At 42.7% G+C, this 23,289-nt stretch overlaps 1 pseudogene; it reads left to right on the top strand.

Moving 5' to 3' along the window:
- Positions 1-10,581: 10,581 nt before the first annotated feature.
- On the top strand, positions 10,582-21,312 carry LOC103122094 (regulating synaptic membrane exocytosis protein 1-like; annotated as a pseudogene).
- The last annotated feature ends 1,977 nt before the right edge of the window (positions 21,313-23,289 follow it).

Below are 23,289 nucleotides of genomic sequence, written 5' to 3'. Positions count from 1 at the left end.
GTGACTTATTCCACCCCTGCTTTGCTATCCTCAGTGTTTGCTACATTTTCAGGCTGGCAGACAAATGGCTGGAAGTATTTCAGGCTAGGATTACATTGGAAAAGGGCCACCCGGAGAGTCTTTATTATAACTAAGAGGAAGTCTCCAATGAACTCCTCCTTACATCTCATTAATCACCCTGGGGTTCTTCTTCCATACCTGAACCAACCACTCCTGAGTGGGATTACCCTCAACTGGAGTCATATTCCTAGGAGGCCCTTTGGCTGTGTTCTACTTGGCCAAAATTATGGCTCTGCTATATATAGGAAGACAGAATGGATGTTTGGTTGGCAAACAGCAGAATACTCTGTCAAACCAGCAAAAATTCAGTGTGATACAGATGACAGAAAGTCTTTTTTAAAATTTCTTTATTGGGGAATTAAACAGAAGGATGAATATGGGATGATCTCACTCTCAGGCAGAAGTTGAAAAACAAGATTAGAAATGAAAACACAAGTAGAACCTGAAATGGAATTGGCATATCACACCAAAGTAAAAGACTCTGGGGTGGGTGGATGGGGAGAATACAGGTCCATGAAGGATGATAGATGACATAGTGGGGGTTGTATTGTTGAATGGGAAACTGGGGAATGTTATGCATGTACAAACTATTGTATTTAAACTATTTTGTATTAAAAAATTCTTTATTGGGAATTAATGCTTTACATTTGACAGTAAATACAATAGTTTGTACGTGCATAACATTTCCCAGTTTCCCATATAACAATACAACCCCCACTAGGTCCTCTGTCATCCTTTTTGGACCTTCATTCTCCCCCCTCCACACACACACCCCAGAGTCTTTTACTTTGGTGCAATACGTCAATTCCAGTTCAGGTTCTACTTGTGTTTTCTCTTCTGATCTTGTTTTTCAACTTCTGCCAGAGAGTGAGATCATCCCATATTCATCCTTCTGTTTCTGACTTATTTCACTTAACATGATTTTTTCAAGGTCCATCCAATATTGGCTGTAAATTTTTTTAAAATGTGAAGCTTTTTATCTTATTTTTAAATTTTTTTGTTATTGGATAGTGACAGAGAGAAATTGAGAGAGAAGGGGAAGATAGAGAAGAAGAGAGACAGAGAGATACCTGCAGACCTGCCTCACCGCCTGTGAAGCATTCTCCTGCAGGTGGGGAGCCGGGGGGCTTGAACAGGGATCCTAACCAGTCCTTGAGCTTTGCACCAGGTGCACTTAACCCCTTGTGCTACTGCCCCACTCCAGTAAGTCACCATTTTTTATAGCTGAGTAGTATTCCATTGTGAATATAGACCACAACTTGCTCAGCCACTCATCTGTTGTTGGACACCTGGGTAGTTTTCAGGTTTTTTTTTTCCATAATACTTTTTAAAAAATATTTATTTATTTTACCTTTTGTTGCCCTTGTTTTTTTATTGTTGTTGTAGTTATTATTGTTGTTGTTGTCATCGTTGTTGGATAGGACAGAGAGAAATGGAAAGAGATGGGGAAGACAGAGGGGAAGAGAAAGATAGACACCTGCACACCTGCTTCACCACCTGTGAAGCGACTCCCCTGGAAGTGGGGAGCCGGGGGCTCCAACCGGGATCCTTGTGCTGGTCCTTGCGCTTCACGCCACGTGTGCTTAACTGCTGCGCTACCACCCAACCCCATTTTTATTTATTTATTATTGGATAGAGACAGGGAGAAATTCAGAGGGGAAAGAGAGGTAGAGAGAGAGAGAGAGAGAGAGAGAGAGACACCTGCAGACCTGCTTTACCACTCATGAAGCTTTCCCCCTGCAATTGAGGAGTAGGGACTCGAGCCAGGGTCCTTGCACATTGTAACATGTGAGCTCAACCAGGTGTGCCACCACCTGGCCCCTATAAGGAAAATTTTTGAGATGGAGGTGTTAGCAAGTGCCTTATTAAGTGCTTGATGAGTGACTGTGGCAATTCAATACTCAATGCTTCCATTTTAAAGTGACATTTTCAGGGCCAACAAGACAGCACACCTAGATAGTGCATCATCAGCCTTGTAATATACATGATCTATGTTCACGCCATTTATACAGGGAGAAACTTCAGTAATGTGGCATCTATCTTTCCCTAGCAAAAACAAAACAAAACAAAACAAAAAAACAAACAAACGGTTGGAGCTGAGCAGTGAAGCCTCAGTGACTACATTAAAAAAGGGGGGGTTAGCGGTAGCAGCGTGTTCAGCGCACATGGTGCACAGTGCAAGCACGGGAGTAAAGATCCCAGTTCAAGCCCCTTACTCCCCACTTGGAGGGGTGTGGCTTCATGGGCAATAAAGCCCGTTTGCAGGTGTCTTATCTTTCTCTCTCCCTTCTCTGTCTTCCTGTGCTCTCTCAATTTCTCTCAGTCCTATCCAACAACAATGACAGCAGTAACAACAATAATAATAACAAGGGCAACAAAAGGGAAAAATAGCCTTCAGGAGCAGTGGATTTGTAGGGCAGGCACAGAGCTCCAGCAATAACCCTGGGGGAAAAATAGTGATACTTTTCATATTCCTATCCAAAAGGGAAAAAGTACACATTGTGTAAATAGGCTTTTCTCAAAACTATTCTCATTCACTTTTTCACGTCTTGGAATGTGTGAAAAACTGTGAAGTTGTGCTTGGAGGGAGTCATGGACACTTTGTGGCCACTTCCTCACTCCTCCCATCCTTTCACTCACAAGTTCTTGCCTGCTATGCCCCACTGACCCTGTTTGCTCCCACCCTAACCCCAGGCACACAGGGGCATTTTGTTAGTCTGGGGACACTATGAAGACAGTGGAACACTTCAATCACTGTGGTGGCAGAGGGAAATTATTGAGGAGGAAGGGTTTTCCAAAGTCCTCATGTCAATCTAGAAGAAAGAGTAGACATCTTCCAGGTGAGCAAAGCAGGGAATGATGGCCGAAGAAGAAAAAGCATCTGCGAAAGCATAGAGTTTGGTCCCTCTGGGTGAAACAGAAGTCAGAGAGCAGCAGGACAGAATGGGGGAGTGGGGAGATTTCTGAATCTGGAGAGAAATGTCTAACTCAGCAGATGGATTATTTAGTAACAAAACAGCAGATAATACTCATGTCTGCATGCGGTTCAAAGTTGCTGAAAAGAAACGCTTTCAACTATCAGTTTAGATGAGCTGTGCTCTTCCTCCCATCCACTGCTGTGAAGAATCAAGAATCTGCAGGTCTTCCCCACTACTCTCAAGAAAGCGTGTGGTCTGGATCCAATTCTACCTATTATGCTCATCCTGTTGGTTTCTACTGCAAATGTGAATCAATGAGAAATCCAATGTGACTAAATACCGCAGGCTGTATGATGTAGCAAAAGGCTAATTTACTTTTGATCTACTACTTATGTGTAAAGATCTGACTCAGAGTATCCTGTTTTCTCTCCAGGGACGAAAGGCAGCTAAGTTGATGAAACACTGAGTATTATACAACAGAACTTGGACTCCTTTCTTCTCTCTTCTTTTCTAACTCTTTGCTCTAAACATCTGTTTACCCCTGTGGAAACCTAAACTATCAGAAGACCAGCAATATAGCAACCCTATAGAACCATATCTAACTATGAAACTTCAACACATAGGGAGTACTCTCCTACTCACTGTGGCTTCCTTAACCACTCTGATCATTCTTTCTTCTTCTTTTTTTAGCTTTTCTACATTATTTTTCTACATTATATTTTATATATATTATATTTTCTACATTATTGGGACTAACACTATAGTTGTTGACACATACTTACATGCAGTCAAAACAGCCTACAGAATCATTTATAAGGAGTCAGGCGATAGCACAGCAGGTTGAGGTGGTTAAGCAGGTTAAGGCAAAGCGCAAGGACCGATGAAAGGATCCTGGTTCGAGCCCTTGCCTCTCCACCTGCAGGGGAGTTGCTTAACAGGCAGTGGAGCAGGTCTGCAGGTGTCTATCTGTCTCTCCCCCCTCTCTGTCTTTCCCTCCTCTCTCCATTTCTCTCTGTCCTGTCCAACAACGATGACTTCAATAACAACAACAATAATATTACAACAATAAAAAAAAAACAAGGAAAAAAAAAGACTTAAAAATGAAAAAAAAAAAAAGAACTTTGGCTCCTTAAGGAGTTGACAATCAGCTTCTACTGGAGTAAATACTTATTCCTAGCTGATGGGTTTCCTGTGCAAAGGGATTTTGGTGGAATTCTAGAACAGACTTGGGAATAAAATAGTCCTCAGAATCTTTTTTTTTTAATAATTTATTTCTTTATTGGGGAATTAATGCTTTACATTCAACAGTAAATACAATAGTTTGTACATGCATAACATTCCCTGTTGGGTAGTATGCCACCTCCCCCTGGCTTCTGCTTAACCATATGCCTATATAGGGATTTACTGATCCAAAGTGGTTCAGTGATAGGATTCTCGCCTGTTCCGCCCCCTCCTTGTCACACTCTGATTTTCACCAGTCACTTTTCTCTCCACCCTCTCTATATCACATCCTGTTTCCACCCTACTTGGAGAGTATAAAAACAGCTGCTCTTCTGATTAAAGACACTTGGAAATTGCTTTCCGGCTCCGAGAGTTCCAGAGTGTATCTCCTGCGGAAGTTGGTGCAGCACGAGTTCCTGATCCCTCTCTCACACAGCAGCCTAGATCAGCTCCAGTTGAGTTCTCTCCAACCCAGAGAGCACTAGCTCGGGAAGAAGTACCCTCAGGCTATCCCGGCATCTGGCGCCCGGAACAGGGACCCGTAAGCAGCAGATTTACAAGAAGACATCTTAGATAAGTACACACCTTTTGGGTATCTGCAATATTGTGTTAAGGCACTGTGATTTTTTTCTTTCTTATTGTTTTCCTGAGATCTCTCCACCATGGAAAATCTTTTCCAAATCCTGCATTCTTTTTCCAGTATACAATTTTTATATATCTGGGACATTTTTCTTGGGGCTGCACCTTATATCCTGTTGATCATCATAGCAGCTTTTAAGGGATATATAGGGCAACCTCTCAAAAGGCTTAAGGACCTAGAGGCTGAGGTCCAAGAGATAAAGGAAGTAATCATAGAACTTAACCAGCACCTTAAAAACAAGAAGAAGCAAAGGCCTGTTGTGATCCTGACCCACCCTAATTCCTCTGCATCTTGCCCTGAGGCCCCTATTTTGGCATCTTGCCCTGAGGCCCCTATTTTGGCAGACACGTGTCCGAATTCTCCTTTGGACTCCACAGCCACTTCTTCGGCCACCCCCATTTTGGCAGAAACGTGTCCGGAACCTCCTGCTGCCTCCACGGCTGCTTCTTCACCCACCCCTGTTTTGATAGACACATGTCCAAATTCTCCTGTAGCCTCCAAAACCACTTCTTCGGCCACTTGTCCAGAAGCTTCCACTTCGATGACTCCTCCTACCGCTACACACTTATCAGAGCAAGTCCACACATTTCCGGTCAATGTTGCCCCCAATAGACAAAAACCTCAGGCCTGGTATCCATATTCCGCCACAGACCTGAAGGAACTACGCCAGGCTATCAAAGATGACGGTATTCATGCCCCATGGACCAGGTCCATTTTACAAGGCCTGCTTCAGAACCTTAATACCCCTCAAGATTGGAGAGATGTGACTCATGCTACGCTCCCAGGCCCCCTCTTCCTGCAATGGGAGGCATTCTTTCGCGATGAATGTTTACAACAATTGCGGAAAAATATTCAAAATCAGCCAGAGGGTAATTTTGATGCATTGTTTGGAACAGGCCAATTAGCAACAGGGATTCAACAGGCGGAAGCCAAGTTTCCAGCGGGGTATTTTGATCAAGTACGCCTGTGTGCATTAAAAGCATGGGAGCGATTAACACCACCCATGGGAGCAGCCTCAGCACCCATTCTCTCCCTGCAACAAGAACCTGATGAATTCCTCGCTAAATTCATTGCCAGGGTCCAGTCGAGTTTGGAAAGGAAGATTTATAATCCTGACGCTCGTTTTCTCCTTCTGCTATCCATAGTCTGGGATGGAATGCTTCCGCATTTTCGACAGGCCTGTATCACTCTTAAAAACGAACACCCAGATACTTGGATTCTAGCTACACAGGATCTCAGATCAAGCTCTTTTCAAGGACCTATGTTACAGGCCTATGCAGCTACCTTACATAAGCAAAAAGGAGCTTGCTTTCAGTGCGGTCGCCAAGGGCATTGGCGTAACCAATGTCCAGAAAATAGACCGCGACCCCGCCTCCAGTCAGGGCGACCCCACCTTCAGTCAGGGCGACCCCACCTCCAATCAGGGCAACCCCGCCTCTAGACAGGGAATCAGAGACCACGAATGCCTTGTCCCAGATGCCAGAAAGGATTTCACTGGAGGAGAGATTGTTGGTCAAGGTTCCATAGGAATGGCACGCCTCTGCCAAATGTAAACAGGGATTTAAACTAGGTATGGGGCTTCCCTTAGCCCCGCCCCCAAGAGGGAAGGAAGCAGGTCGCCTGCTTGGTGCTGTGCCCTTCTTCCACAAACAGAAGCCCAGCTTGGGACCCAATCCGTCGCTATACCCACCACGCCAAGTAACAATAACAGAGGGTGAGCAGAAGGAGGAACCCGCGGTATGTGGGAACTTCCAGCATAGAAATAACCGGCTGGAGCAAGAGAACAGCTCGAATTCGGAGCCTGAGATTTTATGGACCACCCCTGTTTTAGAAAGGGGTCACCCAACTATGACAGTAAAGATTGGTAATATTCCTTTTAAGTGTTTGACTGACACGGGAGCAGATAAGACAATATTAAGACAAGCAGAGGTTCCCCAGAGTTGGGAACTCCTCCCAGGACCACGCTTACATGGTGTTGGAGGATTGACTCAGGCATTCCACACACGAGATTCCCTTGTGTGGGAAGATCCAGAAGGGACTACCGGACGCTTTCAGCCTTTAATAGCTGATATAAGCACCAATTTATTGGGAAGAGACTTGCTGGAATCTTTAGATGTAGTGATATCCTCAGACACCTCTGCAGGACACCACACTCACTCCTGTGAGAGTGCTAGACCCAACCAGCACCCCCAATACTAACTGCCACTGTTTGTAACAGAACTCCCCGCTTAGATTGGCTTTCTAATGAGCCTGTCTGGGTGGAACAGTGGCCTTTGCCTAGGGAGAAGCTAGAAATTTTAAAAAAACTCGTCCAAGAGCAGTTATCTTTGGGACACATTCGTCATTCTCGGAACCCATGGAATACTCCAGTCTTTGTAATTAAAAAGCGCTCAGGAAAATGGCGCCTCCTCCAAGATCTTCGTGCAGTTAATAAAACCATGCAGGTTTGGGGCTCCCCGCAAAGGGGCTTGCCTCTTGCTTCCGCAATTCCCACAGGAATTCCAATCATAGCTATTGATATACAGATTGTTTTTTCTCTATTTCCTTACACCCACAAGATTGTAAACATTTTGCTTTCTCTGTTCCTTCTATTAATAATGCCAGCCCTGCCGATAGATTTGAATGGGTGGTACTGCCCCAGGGCATGGCTAATAGTCCTACTATTTGTCAAGAGGTTGTTAAATCTGCCCTTTTTCCATATATTCATAAGGGCCTTAAGGTTTTTCATTATATGGATGACGTGTTAATATGGGGAGAATTAGATACATATCTCTCCGCCCTACGTGATTTTCTAATCCCTGCCTTAAAGAGAAGTGGACTTAATGTAGCTCCTGAGAAGATACAGCTAATCCCTCCAATATCTTTCTTAGGCTCAGAGATTTCCCTAATGCAGATTCGTCCTTTAAAACCTTGTGTTACTTTTCCTTCTAATCTCACTCTTGCTTCTTTACAAAGTTTTCTTGGAAATTTGAATTGGCTTAGGCAGTATCTTTATCTGCCTACGAGCTGCCTGCAACCACTGTTCGATCTGTTAAAAGGAAACAAACAGCCCTTCTCAAAGCGTATGTTAACCCCCGAAGCATCCTTGGCTCTGGAAAAAGTTAACCAGGCTCTCCAGGACATGCACCTCGTTCGGTTCTCCCCCTCCTCTCCAGTAAATCTTCTAATCTTTAACTCCACCCCCACGGTAGTGGGGGCATTGTGGCAGAAACATGGCGTTCTCGAATGGCTTCATACGCCAGTAGGTGGAGCTCCAAGACTCCTTACCAAGATTGATGCCTTAGCATTTATGGTTCGCCAAGGAAGAAACAGATCGGTTCAGGTCTTAGGAAGGGAACCAGATTCAATCATTCTTCCCTTTTCTCTCACAGATACAGAATGGCTCATGCTTCTCATTGGGTGCATAGATATTAATAATTGTTAAGTCCTCTTGATTGACTGATCCTCTGAGCATTAAGTAGTGTCCATTCCTATCTTTTTAAATCTTATCTATTTTAAAGTCTATCATGTAAGATATGAGAATAGCTGTTCCTGCCCTTTTTTGTGGGCCATTGGCTTGTATGATAATTTTCCATCCTTTCACTTTAAGTCTGTGTTTGTCTTGTTGAGTTAGGTGAGTTTCCTGTAGACAACATATTGTTGGGTTGTGTTTTCTGATCCATCTTCCTACTCTGTGTCTTTTAATAGGTGAATTCAGGTAATTGACATTTATTGATATCAAAGATTGAAGATATTTTAACGCCATTCTTGTAGAGTTTTAGAGTGTTTTGATATATGTCCTATTTGTGGTGGTCTGGTTGTTTATAGGAGACCTTTCAGAAGTTCTTTCAGGGCAGGCTTGGTGATGGTTGCTTCCTTCAACTGTTGCTTGTCTGAGAAGGTTTTGATGCTTCCATCTAGTCTGAATGACAGTCTAGCAGGATATAGTATTCTTGGCTGAAAGCCTTTCTCATTGAGCACTTGATAGATATCTTTCCATTCTCTTCTGGCCTGTAGTGTTTGTATGGAGAAGTCTGCTGCTAATCTTATGGGTTTTCCTTTGTAGGTGACTCTTCGTTTTTCTCTTGCAGCCTTGAGGATCCTTTCTTTATCCTTATTCCTTTCCAATCTAAGTATGACATGTCTTGGTGTCTTTAGGTCTGGGTTAATTCTGTTTGGGACCCTCTGGGCTTCTTGAATCTTTATGTCTTTGGTGTTGTCTAGACTAGAGAAATTTTCAGCTATTATGGCCTGGAGAATGCTTTCTTCCTCCCCTTCTCTTTCTTCCTCTGGTAAGCCAATAATGCATATATTGTTTCTTTTGAAGTCATCCCATAGGACTCTGTTGTTGTTTTCAGCATCTCTTAATCTCTTTTTGAGATCTCTTACTTCTTTTTTAGTTGTCTCTAATTCATCCTCAATCTTGCTAATTCTGTCTTCAGCCTCATAGATTCTATTCTCTCTGCCCTCTACTGCTTTCTGGAGTTCATCTATTTTGTTGCCCTGCTCTGATACTGTTTTAGCTTGTTCAGCTAGTTGCCTTCTTAGCTCAGCGATTTCAGCTTTCAGCTCTCTAATAACCATGAGATAATTAGAATTTTCTTCCATATTCTCATTTGTTGTTCCTGCATTTCTGATTACAATTTTTTCAAATTCTTTACTCACTCCTGTTATTATTTCCTTAGCTAATGTTTGGATGTTGAACTCGTTGTTTTGTACTTCACCCTCTGGAGGACTTTTAGCTGGACTCTTGTCCTGGTTCGAGTCTCCAATATTTTTTCTTGTTATTTTAACCATTTTATTTATGTTAACAGTTTTTTCAATCCCTGAGTTGGAGCTCAGTGGTGTAAAAGCCTCTTTTTTTTTCTTCCCTGTAGGCTATGGCAGCCTGAGGGCTTTTAAACTATCAATAGGCTTCTTAGCTTAATCACTGACTCCTGACCAAGAGAGAAAGCAGGGTGTGGCAGAGATAATCTAGTGGTTATGCAAAGAGACTTTCACAGCCCCTCAGCTATGCCACCGAGGTATAGGTCTTCTCCTGAGTTTCCCGGTTAGATCTCTGTCCCCTGGTGTCCCTCCCTGTTGCTGCTCCAGATTCTGAGGGTAGTAGCAATGGAGACTCAGAGTTGCACTTAGTGAGTCTCTGGGGAGTCCTTTCCTCCCTTCAGCTGTCCCCTTGTTGTGGAGCAGACTGGAGGTGGTGTCTCCACTGATAAACTGTTGAACTGTTAGCAGCCACTTAATCTCTCCTTAGGCCCCTCTCTCCTCTCTGTCACCAGCCATGCCTGTTTGTACTCACGGGTGATTTACTGGGTTCCTGTGGTCATTCTAGTCCTGTCTTGTTTTGGTCCGGGTGGTCTCCTTTGGCATTCCTAGTTGATCCGGGAGAGGAGAGGAGAGAAAGCGATCTGCTGCTTGTAGCTCCGCCTCCGGAAGTCGAATCCAGTCCTCAGAATCTTGACAAATTTCAACATACTTGTGATCACAAGTACTCTGAGATATTTATTTATTCTCTTTTGTTTGCCCTTGTTGTTTTATTGTTGTAGTTATTATTGTTGTCTTTGTTGGATAGGACAGAGTGAAATGGAGAGAGGAAGGGAAGATAGAGAGGGGGAGAGAAAGATAGACACCTGCAGACCTGCTTCACCTCCTGTGAAACAAACCCCCTGTAGGTAGGGAGCTGGGGGCTCGAACCAGGATCCTTAAGCCTGTCCTCGAGCTTTGCGCCATGTGCGCTTAACCCACTATGCTACCATCAGACTCCCTGGATGTGTTATTCTCAACAAGAGAACCACCATGCCCAAAGAATCAGGTGCATTACTAGGTCTGAAAGTTGTTGGAGGAAAAATGACTGACTTAGGACGCCTTGGTGCCTTCATCACCAGAGTAAAGAAGGGTAGCTTTGCGGATGTAGTTGGATATCTAAGAGCAGAGGATGAAGTTCTAGAATGGAATGGTAAACCCCTGCCGGGAGCTACAAATGAAGAAGTTTACATTATTTTTGAGTCAAAATCAGAACCTCAAGTTGAAATTATTGTTTCAAGGCCTATTGGTGACATTCCAAGGATTCCTGAGAGCTCCCACCTTCCACTGGAGTCTAGTTCAAGTTCCTTTGAATCTCAGAAGATAGAAAGACCTATTTCAGTTATTTCTCCAACCAGTCCTGGAGCTCTAAAAGATGCCCCACAAGTCTTACCTGGACAACTTTCTGTAAAACTTTGGTATGATAAAGTGGGGCACCAGCTGATTGTAAACATTCTGCAAGCAACTGACCTACCCTCTAGAATAGATGGACGTTCTAGGAATCCTGTGTAAAAATGTATTTTCTTCCAGATAGAAGTGATAAAAGTAAAAGGAGGACCAAAAACAGTAAGGAAAGTACTAGAGCCAAAATGGAATCAAACTTTTGTCTATTCACATGTACATCGTAGAGATTTTAGAGAGCGAATATTAGAGATAACTGTGTGGGATCAACCAAGAGTGCAAGAAGAAGAAAGTGAATTTCTTCGAGAGATCCTCATAGACTGGAGACAGCACTTTTAGATGATGAACCACATTGGTATAAACTTCAGACACATGATGAATCTTCATTACCTCTGCCTCACCCATCACCTTTCATGCCAAGGCGACATATTCATGGAGAAAGCTCTAGCAAAAAACTGCAAATAGGCTATAGGTCTAGTGCCAGAGAAAGTAAATCTACAACCTTAACTGTGCCAGAACAGCAAAGAATAACTCATCACCACTCACGTTCAGTATCTCCTCATCATGGCGATGATCAGGGAAAGCCGTGTTTACATTTACCAAATGTGCCATTATAGAGGAGTTCAGATGAAATTCATCCAATGAGAAGGTCACGTTCTCCAACCAGACACCACGATGCTTCCCGAAGTCCAAGTGATTACAGATCCAGAGATTACAGATCCAGAGATCCACTGTCACAAGACAGTGAGCTTCTTACGATTCCCAGAGCAAAACGAGGATGAAGTGCAGAATGCCTACATACTACCAGGCACTCCAGAGAGCCTGAAAGATCTAGCATCCAGAAACAGACTAGGAAAGGGACTGCATGTGATGCAGAAAGAATGCACTGACAAGGCAGCCCAACCCAGTCTCCTTCTGCAGATGCAGCCTTTAGCAATAGAAGAGGAAGACAACTCCCACAAGTGCCAGTGAGAAGCGGCAGTATAGAACAAGGTATCCATCAGATAAAGAGAGATCTTTGTCCGTTATTTTTGGATTTGAGACACACTTCTTTTTACCTTTCTTTTTTATTCAATGAACAGGTTTGAGTATATGTATTTTTTGTGATCCTAAGAGCTTATTTCATAGAACTTGACTCCGAAATGGTTCATATCATATATACTGTTGTTGCTGAATAAGTGAGTGAATGAATTTTGAATGGTCAATCATAAGAATATAATTCTATATGCACCTTTACACAAGGGGAGAAAGGAAGAAAATAATATTTTTAAATTCTATTAATATATGGTATTTTCTGTGCTAAATTAGGACATACTTAACCTCATTTTAAAATCGTTTGTAATTAAATACTTGACCATATTGAAGCCTTTATTCATATTGTTAATTTATACAGAATCTTTGCAATATCTTATTTTTATGTGTTTGATAATGATTTAGAGCAAAAATTTTAAAGGTTATTTTTGGTAATCTTTATTAAAGTTTCACTTAGTCAAAAAAATTGTGCTGCTATGAACATGGGTATACACAAATCTTTTTGGATGGTTATATTTGACTCCTTAGGATATATCCCCAGGAGAAGAATTGTAGGGTCATAGGGAAGGTCCATTTCTATCCTTCAGAGTGTTCTTCAGACTCTTCTCCACAAAGGTTGGACCAATTTACATTCCCACTAGCAGTGCAGGAAGGTTCCTTTGTCCCCACAAGCTCTCTAACATTGGTTGTTATTATCATTTCTGATTTATGGCATTCTCAAAGGAGTGAAGTGGCATCTCATTATTGTCTTTGTTTGCATTTCTATGACAATCAGTGACTTGGAAAGTTTTCTCATATGTTTGTTGGCCTTTTGGATCTCTTCCGTGCTGAATATTCTGTTCAGGTCCTCTTCCCAGTTTTGGATGGGGTGATTTGCTTTTTTCTTGTTGAGTTTGGAGAGCTCTTTATATATTTTGGTTATTAGCCTCTTGTCTGATGTATGGCATGTAAAGATCTTATCCTATTCTGTAGGGGTCTCTTTGTTTTGGTGGTGGTTTCTTTTGCTGTGCAGAAGCTTTTTAATTTGATATAGACTTGTGAAATCTTTTTTTTATATTTATTTTATTTATTTTTTCCCTTTTGTTGCCCTTGTTGTTTTATTGTTGTAGTTATTATTGTTGTTGTTGTTGTTGTTGGATAGGACAGAGAGAAATGGAGAGAGGGAGGGGAAGACAGAGAGGAGGAGAGAAAGATAGACACCTGCAGACCTGCTTCACCGCCTGTGAAGCGACTCCCCTGCAGGTGGGGAGCCGGGGTTCGAACCGGGATCCTTATGCCGGTCTTTGTGCTTTGCGCCACCTGCGCTTAGCCCACTGTACTACAGCCCGACTCCCAGACTTGTGAAATCTTATCAGATGTGTATATGTACAGTGAAGACTATGTTTCCATAGCAGAGCAGAGAAACATTGATTTTTTTCTCTCTTAAACTCTCTTTGTTAATTGCTAGCTTGAGGAGTTCCTGGGGTCCATGTTGGACTGTTGTTCCTGACATTGTCTCTTGGAAGCCCTCTGCTTTGATGGACTTAATGGGACAGGGGGAGTTATGGTATGCATGGTGATAGCCACAGAGTGCTGGGGTCTGCTCTGACTCTCTCTAGGTATCCAAAGGTTGCTGATCCTTGAACCAGAGTTTTAAAATTGACAAACAACCTCGCACCAATTTCTTTTCCAGAGTGAAAGTGCCTAAATAAAGTGTGAAATCTTTAAGAGATGATGACACTTGAATAGATTTTAAAACTATGTTCCAAAGGCTTTCTTTCATTGGCCTCATTTGTTTTTAGCTACAGAGAGGTGGCTGGTATAGATTCATGGACCTGTTTTGCTCAAGCTCTGAATATAGAAAAGTGTTTAAGCACAACTTGGATGCTAATGAGTGCAAATTTCAACAATTCTGCCATTTCCCCCCAGCGAAACCTTGATCTAAAAGAATTATACAAAGCCATGCTTTCTCTTTAAACATAAGAGATTTCTCATGGAAAGGGAGAGACTTCAGAATGTGCAGCTTTGTGTTATAAAACCCATTTTTAAAAAATCTATTTTAATGTATGCTTTGAACACTCTGGGGTATGGGAAGAAGAGGAGAATGTAAAATTTGAGTTATGAACTAAATGGATCTGGGGAATAACTGTAAGGCATAATAGGATGTAAGGTGATAAGAGATTGTATCAGTACTAAGATAGTGCTCCTGATTAAGAGCTCAAATGTAATGGCCAGGACACCTGAAACAGCTGAATGAAAATAGAATCCCCAGAAGAATCTTTGCAAATAAAATAGGGCAGAAGACCTCATGGTTGAGAATTCAATGCTTTATTCACTGCATCAACCTCCTAGATCACTCCACTCTTTTCTTTCTTTCCCTCCCTCCTTCCCTCCCTTTCTTTCTTTCTTTCTTTCTTTCTTTCTTTCTTTCTTTCTTTCTCTTTTTCCCCTCTTCTCCCATCCTTGCCTGCCATTCTTCCCTTCTTCCTTTCATTCCTTCTTTCTTTCTGTCCTTTCTTCTTTCCTCCCTCCCTCCCTTCCTCCCTTCCTTCCTGTCTTCCTTCCTTCCTTCCTTCCTTCCTTCCTCCCTCCCTCCCTCCCTCCCTTCCTCCCTCCCTTCCTTCCTTCCTTCCTTCCTTCCTTCCTTCCTTCCTGTCTTCCTTCCTCCCTTCCTTCCTGTCTTCCTTCCTTCCTTCCTTCCTTCCTGTCTTCCTTCCTCCCTCCCTTCCTTCCTTCCTCCCTCCCTCCCTCCCTCCCTTCCTTCCTCCCTCCCTTCCTCCCTCCCTTCCTTCCTTCCTCCCTCCCTCCCTCCTTTCCTTCCTTCCTTCCTTCCTTCCTTCCTGTCTTCCTTCCTCCCTTCCTCCCTGTCTTCCTTCCTTCCTTCCTCCTTTCCTTCCTTCCTTCCTGTCTTCCTTCCTTCCTTCCTCCCTCCCTTCCTCCCTTCCTTCCTTCCTTCCTGTCTTCCTTCCTTCCTCCCTCCCTTCCTTCCTTCCTTCCTTCCTGTCTTCCTTCCTTCCTTCCTCCCTCCCTTCCTTCCTGTCTTCCTTCCTTCCTCCCTCCCTTCCTTCCTTCCTTCCTCCCTTCCTTCCTTCCTCCCTCCCTTCCTTCCTTCCTTCCTGTCTTCCTTCCTCCCTTCCTTCCTTCCTTCCTTCCTTCCTGTCTTCCTTCCTCCCTTCCTTCCTTCCTTCCTTCCTGTCTTCCTTCCTTCCTTCCTGTCTTCCTTCCTTCCTTCCTTCCTGTCTTCCTCCCTTCCTTCCTTCCTTCCTTCCTTCCTGTCTTCCTTCCTCCCTTCCTTCCTTCCTTCCTTCCTGTCTTCCTGTCTTCCTTCCTTCCTTCCTTCCTTCCTTCCTTCCTTCCTTCCTGTCTTCCTTCCTTCCTTCCTGTCTTCCTTCCTTCCTTCCTTCCTTCCTTCCTTCCTTCCTTCCTTCCTTCCTTCCTTCCTTCCTTTCCGTTTGAGGAACCTAGGCCTTGGCCTTGCACTTTTTTTTTTTTTTGCTTTTGAGTCTTTTTTCCATTCATCTAGAGACATAGAAAGAGTACAAGGGGGGAGTTGGGCTGTAGTACAGCGGGCTAAGCGCAGGTGGCGCAAAGCACAAGGACCGGCATAAGGATTCCGGTTCGAACCCCGGCTCCCCACCTACAGGGGAGTCGCTTCACAGGCGGTGAAGCAGGTCTGCAGGTGTCTGTCTTTCTCTCCTCCTCTCTGTTTTCCCCTCCCTCTCTCCATTTCTCTCTGTCCTATCCAACAACAACAACAACAATAATAAATACAACAATAAAACAACAAGGGCAACAAAAGGGAAAATAAATACAATAAATATAAAAAAAAAATTAAAAAAAAAAAGAAAGAGTACAAGGTGGTCCAGGAGGTGGCGCAGTGGATTAAGTGCTTGACTCTCAAGGGTGAGGTCCTGAGTTCAAGGCCGGCAGCACATGTACCAGTGTATCTGGTTCTTTCTCTCTCTCCTCCTCTCTTTCTCATCAATAAATAAATAAAATCTAAAAAAAAGAAAGAGTACAAGATATACATAAAGAGAGAGTAGAAGAGACACATATCTGATACCAGGGTTAGGACCCGGCCCAGACACCTGGCAAAGCAGATGCCCTACTAAGTAAGCTAATCTTCTAGTCTGGTTTTGCAATTCTTTTTTTTTTTAATTTTTAAAAAATATTTTATTTTATTTATTTATTCCCTTTTGTTGCCCTTGTTGTTTTATTGTTGTAGTTATTATTGTTGTTGTCGTCGTTGTTGGATAGGACAGAGAGAAACGGAGAGAGGAGGGGAAGACAGAGAGGGGGAGAGAAAGACAGACACCTGCAGACCTGCTTCACCGCCTGTGAAGGGACCTGCCTGCAGGTGGGGAGCCGGGGGCTGGAATCGGGATCCTGACGCCGGTCCTTGAGCTTAGCGTCACCTGCGCTTAACCCGCTGCGCTACAGCCCGACTCCCTAATTTTGCAATTCTTAACTGCTGGCATATGGACAGTCAGCATGAAGCTAGTAACTTTTCAAAATATTGCTTCTATAAGTCATACATATACACACAACCTAGGTGACATATATATTTATATTAATATAAAACATGCCTTTTTTATTAAAAATTATTCTTGCTAGGATCAGAAACTGACATAAAGGTAATAGAAAATATGACTTTAAAATTGTATGTATTTATTTGACAGAGATCAGGAAGGAAGGGGAGATAGAGAGTGAGAAGGCTCCCAGAGAGAGAGAGGACGAAAAGGGGAGATATATTTAGATTTAGTAATAGGGTTATGTGTGGCTTAGAGGGGCAGAGAGGATTGGGCAAGAATCCTGGAAGAAAAAGGGGGCAATTAGGTACAAATGTAGACAGATAGTTGTAGGGATGATAGCTAACTTATCTGTAGCCTTGGAAGAATCGCGGTGGTTTATAATGAAAAGACTTGGGATTCAGCACTCTGGTGGTGAGAACAACGTGGAATTATACCCCTGTTGACATGTGATTTTGTAAATCAATATTAAATTGCTGATAAAAATTAAAAAAAAAAGAAAGAGGGTGAAAGGGTGATACCTGTAGCCCTGCTCCACCGCTCATGAAGCTTTCTCTTGCATGGGGACTGGGGCTTGAACTCTCATCTTTGTACTTGGTAATTTGTGAGCTAAACTTGGTATGTCACTGCTCAGTTCCCTGACAAATACGATACACACTTCATGGGGGAAATAATTATGCAATGCCATTTGACAAGGTGATTCTGCTTGCTCCAAAGAACAACAACATTATCTGTGGCAGAATATCCCAGTCACTACCCACTGCTGCCTTTGCAGAAGACAGGGAGGCAGGGGAGGTTTTGAACTCTGGAGAAGTCATGAGGCTTTCCAATCCCTTCTAATGGGTCTCTGAGCAACATCTCAACTTTTATGAAGAGCAGTTTTGAAGGTTTATGATGTTCACAGATAATGTACTGGGAAAGCCAAGAATGGCAAATGCTATTATCATCATTCTATTAACTGGAACATTTTGTTAAGTACCATGGGCATAATGAGATTTTCAGAATCACCCAGGCTGGCTCAGTACAAGTTTAGGATGAAGTCCATTTTGTTGTAATCCAATTCTCTGAAAATTGGTAGTTTAAGAAGGGTTCAGGTTTATTAATTCTACAACTTATTAACCAGAATGGCAGCTTTTAGATTTTCTTTTCAACAGAGCAATAGTTCATTCTTTGAATCAGGACTTGTGTGGCATTTAGTAGGTCAAGGAAGTAAAAATTGAACTGCTGTGGAAAAGTGTTGATGGAGAGACCTCTAAGCTCAGTGCTACTTCTTTTAGTTCTATATTTACTTACCAGAGCATTATTCAGCTCAGTCTGGGGGAGTGGGTGGTTTTGAGGTGTGGCTGAAGGAGTGAATTGAACCTTTGACCTCAGATCTCAGAGCCTCAGGCATAAAAGTCTTTTTGCATAACTATTATGTTTGGTGCTTAACCTGGGAACTACTTTTTCCTCCCAGTTATACCCTCCTACTGTCATCTTGCACCAGGCCCTCAGACTTCAGTGAGTGCAGCTATAAAACCACAGAATGTTAGTGTTTTCATGAAAACCCTTAGTTCCATTTGCCCTATTATTACCTCTAGATTCCTGATTATGAACGAATTTATTCTGTTTTTTATATTTAAATGCTTTTCAGTCACCAACTTTCAGATGCTACCATGATGCCAACCGGACTTCCCTAGACAGACAACCTCACCAACGTGTCCTGGAGCTCCACCTCCCCAGAGCCCTGCCCCACTAGGGAAAGAGAGACAGACTGGGATTATGGATCAACCTGTCAATATCCATATCCAGTGGAGAAGTAATTATAGAAGCCATATGTGTCCATAAAGATCTTTGATCCGTACTCCCAGAGGGGTAAAGAATAAGGACATCATCTCCCCAGACAATAACTTGGATTCACCTGCATGTCAGATTTCAGGCTCAGGGAAAAAAAAAAACTAGTATAGCCAAAGGCCCTTTAGAATATAACTAAAATATGCCTACTAGCTATCTACAAAATGGAGAACCCCCCCCAACTCTTCATCTGCACTACTCCAGCCTTTAGGTTCATGATTAATCAACAACTTGTTTGGTTTTATATGCTTTTTGTTTTTTATATTTATTTATTTTCCCTTTTATTGCCTTTTTAATTGTTGTTGTAGTTATTATGTTGTTGTTATTGATGTCATCGTTAGGACAGAGAGAAATAGAGAGAGAAGGAGAAGAGAAAGATAGACACCGGCAGACCTGCTTCACTGCCTGTGAAGCGACTCCCCTGCAGGTGGGGAGCCGGGGTTCGAACCGGGATTCTTATGCCTGTCCTTGCTCTTTGGGCGACGTGCGCTTAACTCACCGTGCTACCACTGGACTCCCTTGGCTTTATATGTTAACTCTCTTTTCAGCCACCACGCTCCAGATGCTAGCATGATGCCAACCAGACTTCCCTGGACAGACAACCCCACCAATGTGTCCTGGAACTCTGATTCCCCAGAACCCCACCCCACTAGGGAAAGAGAGAGGCACACTGGGAGTATGAATCGACCTTTGAATGCCCATGTTCAGCAGGGGAGCAACTACAGAAGCCAGACCTTCCACCTTCTGCATCCTACAATGACTTTGGGTCCATACTCCCAGAGGGTTAAAGAATAGGAAAGCTATCAAGGGATGGGATGGGATACAGAGTTCTGGTGGTGGGAGTTGTGTGGAGTTGTACCCCTCTTATCCTATAGTTTTGTCAATGCTTCCTTTTTATAAATAAAAAAAAGATTTTTTCCCCCATAACCACTATGCTATCTCCCCATTTGAAGCTTACATATTGCTTATCACATATAGTATATTGTTATGGTGGGGGAGAGAGAAAGGGTATCTCCCTTCACTGGGAAAGATTTGAAGGTCCTTAGGCCCTTTCCCTCTCCTAAACCTCTTCATTTACATGCTTTTTTAAAGAAAAATTTTATTAGTGATTTAATAATGATTAGTAAGATTGTAAGATAGCAGGATTATAATTACATACAGTTCCCACCATCATATTTACACTTTTCTTTGGACTATGAAAACTGAGAGTGAGATCACACTGCTTGATGGAATGCCACGTAAATTAAAATATAAAATTAAGCCAACTCCCCAGTTGTAACACACTGCAGGTCAACTGTATATCTGAACTACCCAGAAGGAAAATGCTTTAACATGGTCACATCAGACTGCTTCTAAATTCTCAGATTCATTTGGCATGACCAATTTCTTTTCCTCTCTTTTTTCCCCAATTAAAGTCAGCCATTTCAACATTCCTCCAGGTTTGCTTTACCTGTTTACAAGATTTCAGAGGAGGGCAGTACGGGATCATGGTGAATGGCCTAGCATGCTTGGAGTTGGACAGAGCCAAGTTCCAATTCCCAACCCTATCATTTAGTAATTTTTAGGTCCACAATATAAGCTTCTCACCCTGTGGAGCTGAGATTAAAAGTACTTGTGTCAGAGCATGGTTGTGAGGACTAAAGGAGATGATGAACTTAAACACCCATCCCAATGCTTGGCACTTTTTATTCCTATGATTTTAGTTTGTGGGCTCTAACACAGTTATTTGAAAAGATCACAGCTGCCCACTGGACTCACAGTGGGGGTGCTTCAGAGACTGAGTTACAGTTGTCCAGAATGATTAAATCAGAGCTTTTAGGTTGGGCTGCAGGTATCAGTAATTCAAAAGGTTATGTTGGCAATTCTAATATTCAGCGAGGATGCACAACAACAGGACTAAAATGTGCAACTGTGGGGAGAAGCCCCTTGGTAAAGGGAGGGGGTGGGGGCAAGTAGAAGTTTGGGGGACCCACAGGAATACTCTGTCTCTCCCTGGCCTCAGCCTCTGTGTTTCTCTGTAGAAACAGGTTGGAGAAAAAAAAAAAAAAGAAGGTGATGGTGAGGGGAGAGAGGAACAGATTTCTGGGAGATGGTTGGAGATATAGGAACCTAACAGGAGAACTGAAACATGTGTGGTCCTTTTCTATTTTCAAATTGCTTTCCCATAATTAACTTGTTCAATCCACTCAACCACCCTGTGAAATACATAGGACACATAGTCTACCCAGTAAAAGACGGGGGGAATTAAGCTGCAAACATATCAGAGTCTTTGTACACAATCAGTAGTCCACACAAAATTTACAACTAATTGAAGGTATTGGTCACTATTTAGTTTTTAGTCTTCTTATTTAGCCCCTCTACGGGGAAGCTGCTCCATACCTACTCTTTTGAAAGTTGTTTTTTAAATGATTGATTTAATTATTATGAAAGAGGGAGAGAGAGTGAGAGTGAGCAAACGTGAGAGAGATCTAAAGCACTGCTCAGCTCTGGCGTACAATGGTGCTAGGGCTTGAATTTGTGACTCCGGAGCCTCAGTCATGCAAGTTGGTGCTTTAATAGGCTGAAATATCTCCCTAGTCACCAATTTGTTTTTAACTGATGAGAGGAGGTACCAAGAACCTCCTGGTTTTGAATGCAAAGGTGTGTGTGTGTTTTGTTTATTCCACAAATGATGTGAGCAGGATCCAAGAAGATTCCAGGGGATATAGATGCTATAATGTTACACTCTGTCCTGAACAGCTTGTCTTGCTCTTAGAGCTTTGAAGAGAACTCAGCTGACATAGTCAGGAGAATTCAGCTGTGTCAACCGCTAGTTTTCATGCTACTTTTGTGTCTGAGTTCCCAGAAATTGGATAAAGTTTGTGATGGGGAAGCAAATGTATTCTATTACGTGATGGATTTTGGGCTACTGTGTTGACTATTCCAGGAACAGCTGATCTGAGAAAATATGATGTACTCAGTGTCCCACATGATTTCTTAGAAGAACCTGTTCCAAAGTAAACTGTGGTCTAGAGAACAGCAAAAATTTTGTTCACACACATAAGCACCCGGTCTCTCTCTCTCTCTAGGGACAAGAAGCAAGAACAGGATCCCACTCTTTGGTTCTCTGTGACCAACTATTTAATTAATAATCTTGCACTGCTCAGTTAGCCCATCCTATCTGACTTCCCTATCCTTAGGGATCTTTTGAAACCTTAAATGTCGGAAGCACAGGATGAGTTTACAGGAATTGCCTAATGAGGCAATTGCATCATGATTTGTGGTCTCACAACTGGTTATGGAATTGATCAGGATTCAAAGGAGCAAGTGGCCAGAGTATCAGGATGTGGGTTGGTCTTAAAAACAAGGGTATATTTTCATTCAGACATAGTCTTCTGGGAATTAGCTTATTTTATACTGTGGAAGAGACCATTAAGGTGGTTTTTTTCTTCTTCTTTTTATTATTGTTATTTTGGTTTCTAATGTGGTTTGGGTTAGCAATTTATTCTGACATATAAAATTACACACGAAGTATTCCAGAACTGGAAAGAGTGAAAGGAGAGCTACTTTTTATCATGCTTCAGTCATGGCTACTGAGAGAAACATTGCCAAGAAAGCCTCTGTGTTCCCTCTATAATGATTCTCCCCATCCCCCAAGATCTCAAAAACGAAGAAATGTCAGGTTCCCATTTTGCTCTCCAGAACTTGGTCAAGGGTAACAATTATCATAACTCTGACAAGCTGAAACCAGAAAAGATGAGTGCAGAAAGGTAAGTCAAGACCACAGACAGTCATCTGCATTCTTCTTCTCAATGTGATAGCCTGTTCCTATCACTAGTCCTGGCTGTCACCTTATTTATGTTTTTCTAGTTAGCTCCTTCCCATCTATTGTGGGTTAATTTTTGTCTTCTCAAAATGATGTGTTGTAGTCAGGGAACCCTGGGATTCCCACAAAGATATGATGGGCCTAGGCCTCTAACAGATCCCCCTCTACAATATCACTGGTCATCTCCATCAGGAACAACATCATAAACCCTCTTGTGGGTCCTCTACAGGACCTTGCCCTCAATGTAATACAACAGTGGTAGAAACTGCCCCACTCTCCAAAGGAAGACTAGGTCAGCCTACTCTGCTACTCGAGGAAGACTGGTCCTTAATGAATGCAACTTAGAATGTTCCCAGCTGTGACCATGGAATGTGAGCTCAGACTTACAGGGACTCAGAGGTGACACAGGCTCCTGTGCTAATTATGACTAGACATGGACTCTAGGTCAGATCAATGGGGTTTATGTACTTTTCCCATATTTGGGAGCTTCTGTGTGCCCTGACCCAGTTTTTTACTCCTATTCCTAACTTTGACACCATCTTCCCAGATCATATTTTTATCCCACCTGCATGTTATCTGTGGGGCTCAAGAAAAAATTAGTGAAGTCACAGGTCCCTTGGAATATACCTAAAATAGATTTCCTACCTTTCCAATATGATGACACCAAATTCCATCTGTTATATTCTTACCTTTAGATTCCTGACTACTATACAATTAGTTCTGTTTTATATCTTAATATTTTTTAGCCACCATGTTGCAGATACTACCATGACACCAACCTGACTTCCCTGGGCAGACAACCTCACTAGTATGTCCCAGAACCCCACCTCCACAAAGCCCTACCCCACTAGGGAAAGATAGAAACAGGCTGGAAGTATGAATCAAACTGTTAACACCCATGTACAGCAGAGAGGCAATTACAGAAACCAGACTTCTCATCTTCTACACCCCATGATGATCCTTGTTCCATACTCCTAGAGGGTTTAATAAAGAATAGGGAAACTTCCAAAGGGGGGATGGGATATGGACCTCTGGTGGTGGGAATTGTATAGATTTGTACCCCTCTCACCCCACAATCTTGTATATCAC

The sequence above is a fragment of the Erinaceus europaeus genome, chromosome 8, assembly GCF_950295315.1.
Source record: "Erinaceus europaeus chromosome 8, mEriEur2.1, whole genome shotgun sequence".
Classification (NCBI taxonomy): domain Eukaryota; kingdom Metazoa; phylum Chordata; class Mammalia; order Eulipotyphla; family Erinaceidae; genus Erinaceus; species Erinaceus europaeus.
This window is presented reverse-complemented; position numbering and strand designations above follow the sequence as displayed.